The sequence below is a fragment of the Conger conger genome, chromosome 13 (assembly GCF_963514075.1).
Source record: "Conger conger chromosome 13, fConCon1.1, whole genome shotgun sequence".
Taxonomy (NCBI): Eukaryota; Metazoa; Chordata; class Actinopteri; order Anguilliformes; family Congridae; genus Conger; species Conger conger.
Window position 1 is genome coordinate 5,886,495 of NC_083772.1, and position 10,525 is coordinate 5,897,019.

Below are 10,525 nucleotides of genomic sequence, written 5' to 3' on the forward strand. Positions count from 1 at the left end.
CAAGGCAGGGGAAGGGGGGTCACAAATTGATTCGGGTTTGTCAGATCCCGGTTCCACAGCTTGCTCTGATGGAGACTCGTCAGTCTCCTCAGATTGCAGTGCTGTTGACCACCCATGCAATGGTTTGCCCACCTCTTCCCTGGAGAGGGAAAGGGGGGACTCCGTCCCAACGGTGGTCCATCTCCGCAAGGGAGAAACAGTCAGGCAAGTACAGGACTGCACCTTCCATGCCCACCGCTCTCATGAGGAGGTCAGGGAACCCTCCCATGGACACGGTAGAGGAGATCTAACGTTATTAATTGGGCACACAAAAAGCAACGCTAATCCCGCTAGCTTTCCCTTTATAACTGAGAGGATAGGTGACAGCTCTGTACAGTACACTGACAGCGACAATTCATCTTCTGCCAACCATTGTGAGAATGACAGTTTTGTAGCTCCACCCCCTAAACCAAACCGAGGACGTCGAGCTCTGCATGAAACGCAATCACATTCAAATGTGATTTCAGTCTCTCCTTCTCCAAACAGGCAGACTAGTGCAACTTCACATGGTCTTCGCTTTGAGGAGCTAGAGGCCATGGCGAAGTATGTCCACACATTTGACCCGAAGGACTCCGAATTTAACATTCAGAGTTACTTGAGGGAAGTTGACTACTGTCTCTCGGATCTGCCCAGGGCAACCGATCGAGAAAAGGTACGACTTGTATGGAAAACCTCAACCAGAGAGATCCATACATTTATGGAACAACTTCCACCACAGGTTCGTTCCAGCTATCCCAAGGTTTGTGAAGCGTTGGTAGCTGAGTACCTGCCACGGTTTGATCAGGCCACAGCCATGATCAAATCTGTGGAGGTTAAACACAGCCGTACAGAAAGACCAAAAGACTTTTACCAACGTCTTAAACATGCTTTTTTCCAGGGCAGAAACGGACCAGGCTTAGATGAAGATCAAGCCTTCAAATCCCTTTTTGTGCACAACCTGCACCCCTGTGTCCGAACTCATGTTTCACTGTTTTCAAGGGGCCAGCACTCAGCCCTTGAATTAAGAAATGAAGCCCAAATGGTCTGGGACACTTTAAGGATTGTGCCCAGGAACGAGGTATTGGAAACAGCTGAGCACGTTGTTCCAACCAAGCCCGCCGGCACTTCCCAAGTTGCCCCATTAAAATCTAATGGCTCAAAACAACGGCATGTGAGTAAGTTCCCGGTTAAGAGCCACCATGGTCGCTTCTCACACTCTGATTCCAGCCGGAATTGGAGAGAAGACCGACCCGGTAGGCCCAAGCCTCAGAGTCACCAGCATGACTCTGATAGGGAAGATACCTTGTCTGAAGAGAGCTTCTTCAGTTCCTCTGAGGACAACTAAAGCCTCTAATCTTTGTTCAGTAGTGTGTATGCCTTGAGTAACCACTCCAAAGAGCTATCTGGTCTTGTTCAACCTCCATCAAAAGACGTTGAATAAGACTGATCTATAGCCGTGGTCTCCTCACAGGCAGACTCCCAGCTGAAGCTTTGACCACTTTCTTTTGCACACCTTTCCTACCAAAGGGGGGTGGCAAAATAAACTGGTAGTTTATAGCAGCCACTTAGATTTGCATGTAGCAGCAGCAAACGCAGATCGTAAGTAGGTACTGTAGAGTTAAATCCGACACCTGCTATAACTCATAAACGTTCATTGCTTCTTTCTACACCTACTGAACCATCGTAAAGTATTGCATGTAGAAACTACAGTGTAATCTTTACAAGTATATTGCCACACCCCAGTGTGCCTTACACCACCTCTTCCCCAAGCAAGACAAGACCACTTGTGAGCTTACCACATCATTTAGAAATGAGACCACCTCTCCATTTCCTTCCTGATGACACAGCCATAAGGTTAAGCTTGGATACAGAAAGCTGCCCTAATTTGAAAATGCCCCCACATATTTCAGATGACAACCCTCATCAGCAACCTGACTGTAGGGACTAGAACAATTGGTCAGTCTGAACAAGACTTCCAAAAAGGCTACAGCCTCTCCATCCTAGACCCCTACATCATCTGAACATTTTCATGGCTGGGTCATTCCTGTTGGTGCTCCACCTTCTGGACACCATCCAATAACTAACAAAACACCTGAACTAACAAAACGACTAACCCTTTCACCAAGGTTTCTCATGTTTTGTGACAATGTATTCACTGTTCGACCTTAGTGTTTCACATTGTTTGTATCATGTGTTTTAGACCAGTTTAGTTAATTGTTGATAAATGCCTGGATGTTTGTCAGTCAATTGTGAACTGTGTTACCGACCCAATGTACTTGACCTGTGGACTGTGAACTGACTTTTGTGCTCTCGAGGAACACTGGCTTCAGCCGCATCCTGAGACCACAGGGGGGATGTAGGGACTACAACTTCCACATTCCCACAGGAGAATTCTGCGACGTCCACCACGAATGACGTCTAACTTGGTTCAGCCAATCCCGTAATGGCGGGAGCAATAAACGGTCCCGTATAAGAGCAAGACACGTTCTTGGGATCTCTCTTCTGGCTCTCTTCTGCTTCTTCTGTTCTTCTGCTTCTTCTCTTCGACGCACCCCTTTTGGCCAGTCGCTTCAGCTCATCTGCTCCGAGACTCGGACAGAGGCTGAATGCTGCACAGCGCACTACCAGGCCTACGGACACACCCAGTTACCTCGCGGTAACTACGTGGCCTATAGTGAGTGGAAATTGTTGTACGCGGAACGCTACATCAGTTTACTCCTGCAAAGCTCACAACAACGAAACAGCAACGAACTTTTACACCTGGAAAAGGACCAGCGGATCAGACGACAACGCGCTGCTAAAACGGGAACACCCCAGCCTGCGCATCTCTCCCGGACACCATTCACAGCACCATCGCCGCTTCTACAAGGACAGCATGTCTTTTGGACCCAGCAATGCGTATGGACTCAGTAAGAAAACAAACATTCAGGCATAGCCAGTGTTTAGTTTAGTCTTAACTGTTTTTGTGAATCTGTGTTTCAATATTTACCATCCAACCATTGTAATGTGTTTGGTTAGCTACATATATATGTACGTGAATTGATTCGCCGTCTTTTGCGCATATATAGAGTAAAACTACGCAAGTAGTCCCTTCTCACAGCTAACCCCAACTCATTACCACACCCAGAACTCTAGCGACACGCGCGCTTGCGCGCGCCACACACACGGACACACACATACCCAACTAAATTTCCTTACTAACTTCCCGTTAGTTTATCTGTTATGTGTTTGTATGTTTGTTTAATAAATATATTTTATTAAACCCCGGTGTCCGTTTTGGAATCGCATAGACATGAGAGCCGAGTTAAAGCAGTCTTTCGAAGAACTTCCAACCTTCAGGTTATCGGTATGTTCAATCATTAATATTGGTTATTTTAATTAATTGAAATACTATATTTGTGGTTGGATATTTCTGATAACAGTAATTTTATGAGACTGATTACTTTTCGCAGTTATACTGCAACACAACGTTTAACTGGCGCCCCGGTTTCGTAGAGAGTAAAATCCCTGCGTAATTTGGAGTCCCGTGCGAGGACCCCTACACCTGGGAGGGGGAGGGGTGGAGGGGGAGGGAAAGAAGGAACAAGAAAATTGGGGAAGGAAAGGAAAAGAAGCAGAGAGAAAAAAGACAAATATTCATCTTAAGAGCTTTATTTACATTAAAAATGTATTCATTTATTCCAGTGTAGGAGCCATGATTCTCTGCACACCCCTTGCACCCCGGCCCAACCATGAACACAAATAATGAACATTTTCTCCACTTATGGATTCACTCTTATGGTTTAGATGGAATTATAGAACAAACATAAATGCAAAAAGGTGAAACTAGGCTAATGTGCTCCATCTCCACATACATTGAAAACAATGTCCTTACCCATCACCTGATTTATTTATCTTAGAAGGCACTATTATCCAGAGCAATTTGTACAATTTACATACATGGACTATCTTTTAGAAAAGATTTGATCCCACAATCTCTGGCTTGTCAGTTTCATAACCCTAAATACTGTAGGAGGTGCAGCCCTACAGAAGTCAGCCTGCAGACTTACTCCCAAAACTCAGTGGCTGCAGAAGATGAGTTGTTGGGCTGTTGGGTCCAGTTTGCGGTCAGGTTTTGATTGGAGAAATCCGCACAGTGATCTGAAGCACAGAGAGTCACCAGTAGGGAATGACACCAGTCATGACCTCGGCAGAAGCATTTCATTTTGCTGGCTTTGACAGGCAGTAGCGTCGCCAATGCTACCCGCCCTCCTGTAAGAGCATATAATGTAGGACACTGGAGCGCTACTCCACCAGTTCATATTCACTTCTCACAACCTTTCTTACACCGCTCACAACCTCGACTTTACATCTCACAAGAGCCTTTTCACTCAACTGCTAGTGTAACAGGTGAGAAATTAGCCTGAGTCCGAGGTGGGATTTGAACCCCGGCCTTCTCACTTGTCCAAATTATTTGTTGATCGAATGCGTTACCAGTCAGCTAAAGGCGAACTCGCCACTAGCCAAGGGCAACAACGTTCTTTTGAATTTTTGAGGGTCACGTCATCGGGGAGTGTTGTCGCGATAATCTGCTACCAGCCTTCGCTTTCACTGCACCATCCGTGCTTACTAGCGAACTAGCCGAGCCAACCACACTACACTAGTAAGCATGGTGCAGTGCAGTGAAAGTGAAGGCTTGTAGCAGGTTACCTCGACAGCACTCCCCGATGATGTGACCCTCAAATTAAAAAAGAACATTATTGCCCTTGGCTACGGGCAAGTTAATCTTTAGCTGACTGGTAAAGCGTTTGTTCAACAAATACTTGGACGAGTGAGAGGCCGGGGTTCAAATCCCACCTCGGACTCAGGCAATTTCTCACCCGTTACACTAGCTTGCTTTTTCCATAAGCTACAGTATTTTCATTTGAGAAATTAAATTTGGAGAATTTGCCAATTCTACCTTGTCTCCTTGATTTTCGGTGTTTGATATTTTGGGACAAGTATTAGGAGACTGCTTAATTTTTCTGTGCTCCTGTTCCATTATAAGGAGGACTAGAGGTGATCCGCTTCCAAAGTTTGCATAGAAACGGGATGAATCCGGTGTAGCCGCAGTAAGATCTGCTCAGCTGTTGGACCCTTGAGCCAGACCTTAACCCCAGACATAAAACACTATGTGCCTGCAGTGTGCTCTGCAGGTGGAGGTATAGCACTTACACCACATTTCATTCACTTTACCTGAGTTCCAGGTGTTGGAGCAGCTGGCCCAGGGCAACTCAGAGCTGAAGGAGAAGTAGAGGTAGAAGAGGGCCCAGGCCAGGATGATCATATAACTGATGACAATGTAAATTATGATCAGCTGACCTGCATAGCCAACCCCTGAGACAAATACACATACACACACATGCACACACACACTCAATTAACACCTGATAATGCCAATCATTGGTTTGAACAGCAACTTAGACAATTAATAGTTATGCACATGCGTGCTGTGGTTCCTCTTTACATGAGCACTCCTGATAATAATATTGATGCCTTCGGCCTGGAGAGAGACACTGAGCATCTGATAAATTCCAGTAATATACTGTGAATATTTATTCCCAAACAATTATCCCATTTCCCCCCGTAAGAGTAGAGTTTACCTCTTAGCCTCACAGAGTTAGTGTCTGGTGTAGAAGTGCAAGATGTCAGCTACAGTTATAACAGATTCATTTTCCCAGAATATTCTATTCCCCTCCTGAGTGGTAACTGAGCGCTGTAACCCTACTGCTGATTACCCATTTGCTCCCAGTTTATTTACTGGCCTCAGTCCACCTCTCCAAACTTGGACGCAAAGCAGCTGGACACAGAAACAGAAATTGGCTTGTCCGTCCGGGGCGATCAACACACTAGAACAGTGCAGCAGCCTAGAACTGTTACGGCAGGGTGGACAGAGGAACCAGAAGCAGACACAGGGGTGTGGAAAATGGCAAGTTTACTCACAGGTGATGGGGCAGACAGAGCGTAGTCACAAAACAAGCCAAGGTCAAAATCCAGGGGGTCAGTCCAAACAGGCAGAGGTACAGAATTCCACAAAACACAAAGAATAGTCCAGGGAAGCAGGCAGGGGTCAAAACAGGAAAACCAGATAAGCAGAATAACCAAGGGCAAGGACTCAAGGGCAAGGGCAAGGGCAAGGGCAAGGAAACAAGGAGGCTAGAACTTGGGGAAGGAATCAAGGGCTCGGGAACAGAAACAGGACAAGACGAACTAGCAGCGTGCGACTGAAAAGGACAGGTATAAATACATAGGGGAATGAGACAAACTAGGCGGGGCATGGGAGTGAGGGCGGTCTAACAAATAAACATCAGGTGACGAGGGGCAAAACAAAAACGCGGACTGGATTCACAAAGACACACATGTAAAACAAACGGCTCTGGACTAGAGAGTAGACAATGCATAGATTGAAGACGTAGTGATAGTTAAGAGACAGGTGCGAACACTTTGCTGAAACAAACGAGTAATAAGGGATAGCATAGGAAGGCGGAGTTATAGAACAGCGCAGAAATGCTAAGAGATGCGTTAGTGAGTTAGTAACGTGAATATTTCTAAACTACCCAATAAAAGTGATTGTTAGTTAGTTAGACAGACAGTAAGTGTATTAATCGGATTAGTACTGTACAAAATCTAGATTAGTAGTGGTTAGTAAGAATAGTGCTTTACAACATTTAACTATCAAGAAAAAGCAGGAAGTAAGAATCGCGAGTTTAGAAAAAATGTTGAACCCCGAAAACTACCGTAACCACCCGAATAGTGGGGCACGCAGACAGGGGAGTGACTCGACTGGAAAACATTCAGACGCAGACATAACAGGGGAGGACGAGTGCAAAGACTAATGAAAATAAACAGAACCAGACATGAAATATGAAAAATAATAAATTACAAGAATAAATGATACTAAACAATGATACACTAACACACAGAACACAGGAACAAAACAAGAACCACAATTACTAAGCATTCCTCACTAATCGCAACAGTGTACTTTCGCAGTTTGCATTTTATATGTGCATATTGAGTTTGGAGATTTGCATGTGAGAAGAACTGAACTCAAACACTGGCCACACAGGGAGATTTGTCTCTTCTCTCCATTGCTCCCTGTTGGTAAAGCCAAAGTGATCTCAGGTTTACCCATTTGCCCACAGAGGTTTCTGGCCTCTCACCCTCAGCCAATGGGCACAGCTTCCTCCAGCAGGTGATGGCCCCCTCCTGGGTGTACTGCCCCATGGCAGTCTCCAGCAGGAAAAGGGGTATCCCACAGGTCACCACAAAGACCAGATATGGCACAAGGAAGGCTCCTGCAGATACACCAACAATCAAAGGTAACGTATGAGATAAGATCTCACGACAGGTATTTGACCAAAACCAGAGATGTTTAGTTTCAGGTTGTCAATGTGTGAGAGTGTGTAAGAGACTGAGCACTAAACACACCATTGAGAATAAATCAATATGTAAATAAATACTAATTCAGAACATAATACGTACACAGGTACTTTTAACATGTACCTTTTAATCAAATTAAAAGTTCATAAGCTCATTAACACAGCCTTACTCATGTTCATTCAAATTCATTGGCACACTCTCAGTCGCACTTACTCACACTCACACTCACGTACTCATATTCATACACTCATCCCACTCACCACCGCCATTCTTGTAGCAGAGGTATGGGAACCTCCACACGTTTCCCAGCCCCACTATGTTCCCTGCCACTGCCAGCAGGAACTCCGCCTTACTCCCCCACTGCCCCCTCTCCTCCAATTGCCTTTCTGCGGTCTCCCTCTCCTTCATCCCTTCTGCTGTCCGTTCCATAATCTCTGAGAGAGCTGAGATCAAACAGAGGCTGATGTTTACCTGCTGACTGGCAGACACCTCCTCACATGTGCGCAGTGTACCTGAGATTCTGAGCCAAGTTATCAATGAGTGACAGGGCCTTATAGAATCAGAATTTTGCTGTTCTGAAAACAATATGCATAAAAGTGAGCTAATCATGAACTTTATTTTCACACATTTATAGCAAAATGCTATGAATCCACACATGTAATACAATTAATGACAACTGACTTTTCATGAATCTTTATTAATCAGGATCCAATTATAAGGGAAATATATGTAGAATCCATCTCAGCAAGAACCTCAATGAAGGTGCCTTGGCATTCTTTCCCATTCCTTTCACCTTCTTAATACTGAATACTTCCCAGGGAATTTTCTGTTCTTCCTCATTTCACCAGGAATTCTTCTTCATCTCTGTCAGGAATTTGACGTTGTTTGGGGCGATTCACATCAAACCCACTCTATTGTAACTTGTTATGACTAACAGCCAAATCAGCATCAGTCAGTTGGCCAACATGGCATAACTTGACGTTGCCCCTCACAGTGAATGGACACTGTACAGCCTATGTATAGGTATCTTGCTGATACCTATACATAGAAATCTCACAATCTCTTCAGTTTTCCTCAGTCATGGTACTCTACCAACCTTCTTTGCTTCCTTGGGAGAGGTGACACTGTCCTATCCTCCAAACTGTCAATAATTATTTGCTTGAACGTCGGCAGTGCAGTTATAGCCTCACACAATATGCAATAAAATGAAAGTGCTGTTTATTGTGCTTTGCAATAACAAACTGTATTCTGTGCGGTGACTGTGGAACATCGTTCATATACTCCATGTTATTTATTTGGAGCTACATAGCTCCATGAATCGTGAATGTTTCTACACTGTTCAACACATTTTTTTCAGATTTGGTGTAAATTCTTCAAATATTTAAGTGTCCTTCTGTTTTATATACTTACTGCATACATCAGTTTACTTGTGAAATACGTTTTAGATCAGATTTTTTAATTCAGATTGACCCAACCATCCTCCTCCTTTTGTTACAGCACACTAAGGACGTAGTACACTACTCACCGTCCTGCAGCAGGATTCTGATCAGCTGTTGACAATGTTGATGAGTCGGCTGGGCTGAGGATCCCGTTTGTGATACAAATAGTTGCTGCCCTTAAGCTGGGTACACACTGTGCGATTTCTGCCACGATTCTGCAGTCGGGGGCACTACAGTCATTTATCAAACTTGCACAAAGCTTGGTGTATAACCTCTTTAGACCAAGCTAAGCTCAAATATGGCTGAATAAACACCCAATGCGAATTGAAATGGGCGTGCCTTATTACATGGGCTGAGGAATGGCGGAGAGCCAGGCGCGACTAAGGGTAATCCCTAGTAAGCGGGCACGCGAACATGTCTGCCAGTAAACCCCGGGAGGTAGAGGAAACAAAAAACAACTCGGAGACAGCTACCTCCCAACCCTGACACATAAATGCAAATAACATTGAGCAGAAAAGATGGGATTCTCACAAAACTGGAAATAGATCTGGTTCTACTGTGTGAATAGGTGGTGCTATTACAGGGGAACATGTGGAAATTGCTATAACTAATGAACCGAGTTATTAAGTAACTTAAAATTGTATGTTGTGTTGTGGCCACAGGTCCAGACAGGCAATATATGAAACAAACAACATATGAAAAAAAACATGGCCACCATCAGCCAAGAATGCAGGACTTATTAGATAGAGTCAAGGATCTAATAAGAAAATTAGATGAGAATTGGCTAATAGGCGACAGTAATATATCAGGCTTTTGAGTACTTAGAGTCTCTGCCTGCAGAACAGATTTGCCTCAGTTACCCCCCATGTCTGCCATATTGGATTTGAATAGAGCTGGAGAAAAGTAATGTCTAGGGGGGGTGGGATATATATATTTTTAAAGAACAGTTGTGAAATGTTCATTTCTGGTGAATTTTAAGGGCAGAATGTGATGGATTACTGATCATTAATGCTGCATTCTAATTGCTTAATTCGGTCAATCACGGAAAGAAAGAACATGCATGTTTGCGTTTTAAATCAACAGAACATTACCAGAAATATAGCTCAATTGCATTACTAAAATATGCAGCTGTTTATTACTAATTAGGAACAATGAGGCATTGACAAAAATCAGGTCTAATTCTGTTACATGTATTTCCATGTATATTTTGATAATGTGATATTTTGGAACAAAATTGTAATACTAAATAGCCTATGCATGTCTTTAATCCATAGGCTATTTCAATTAATATGAACCGTAACTCTAAACATGCTCACTCATGTACAGTATTTTCATGGCTAACAGAATGCAAAAATAATTGTTCTACATTAATATGTGACATTTCAAATAATAAAACAAAAGAACAAAAAAATAACAATCAGGAGTTTAGACAGATTTACTTTATACGAGCACGTCTGCTGGCATTGTGTGGATTTCTTCCATCAAAGTCTGCATGCTTGCTGACTGCTGCCATGCTGCTAGGGCCCTGTCAGGTGCTGCTTGCAGCTATATTTATTATTTTGATTGTACGCCTCTGAGAGAAAGGGCTCATCAGAGTGCAAAGGGTTAATTTAATTTCTTGTATTTTTCTTTCCAAATGTGTTACTGAACTTTGAGTGTTGGGAAGC

At 43.8% G+C, this 10,525-nt stretch overlaps 1 pseudogene; it reads right to left on the reverse strand.

Annotated features, from left to right (window-relative positions):
* LOC133108244 (sodium- and chloride-dependent GABA transporter 2-like) overlaps window positions 1–9,010 on the reverse strand; it is a 28,183-nt pseudogene extending 19,173 nt beyond the window's left edge.
* Between the last annotated feature and the right edge of the window lie 1,515 nt (window positions 9,011–10,525).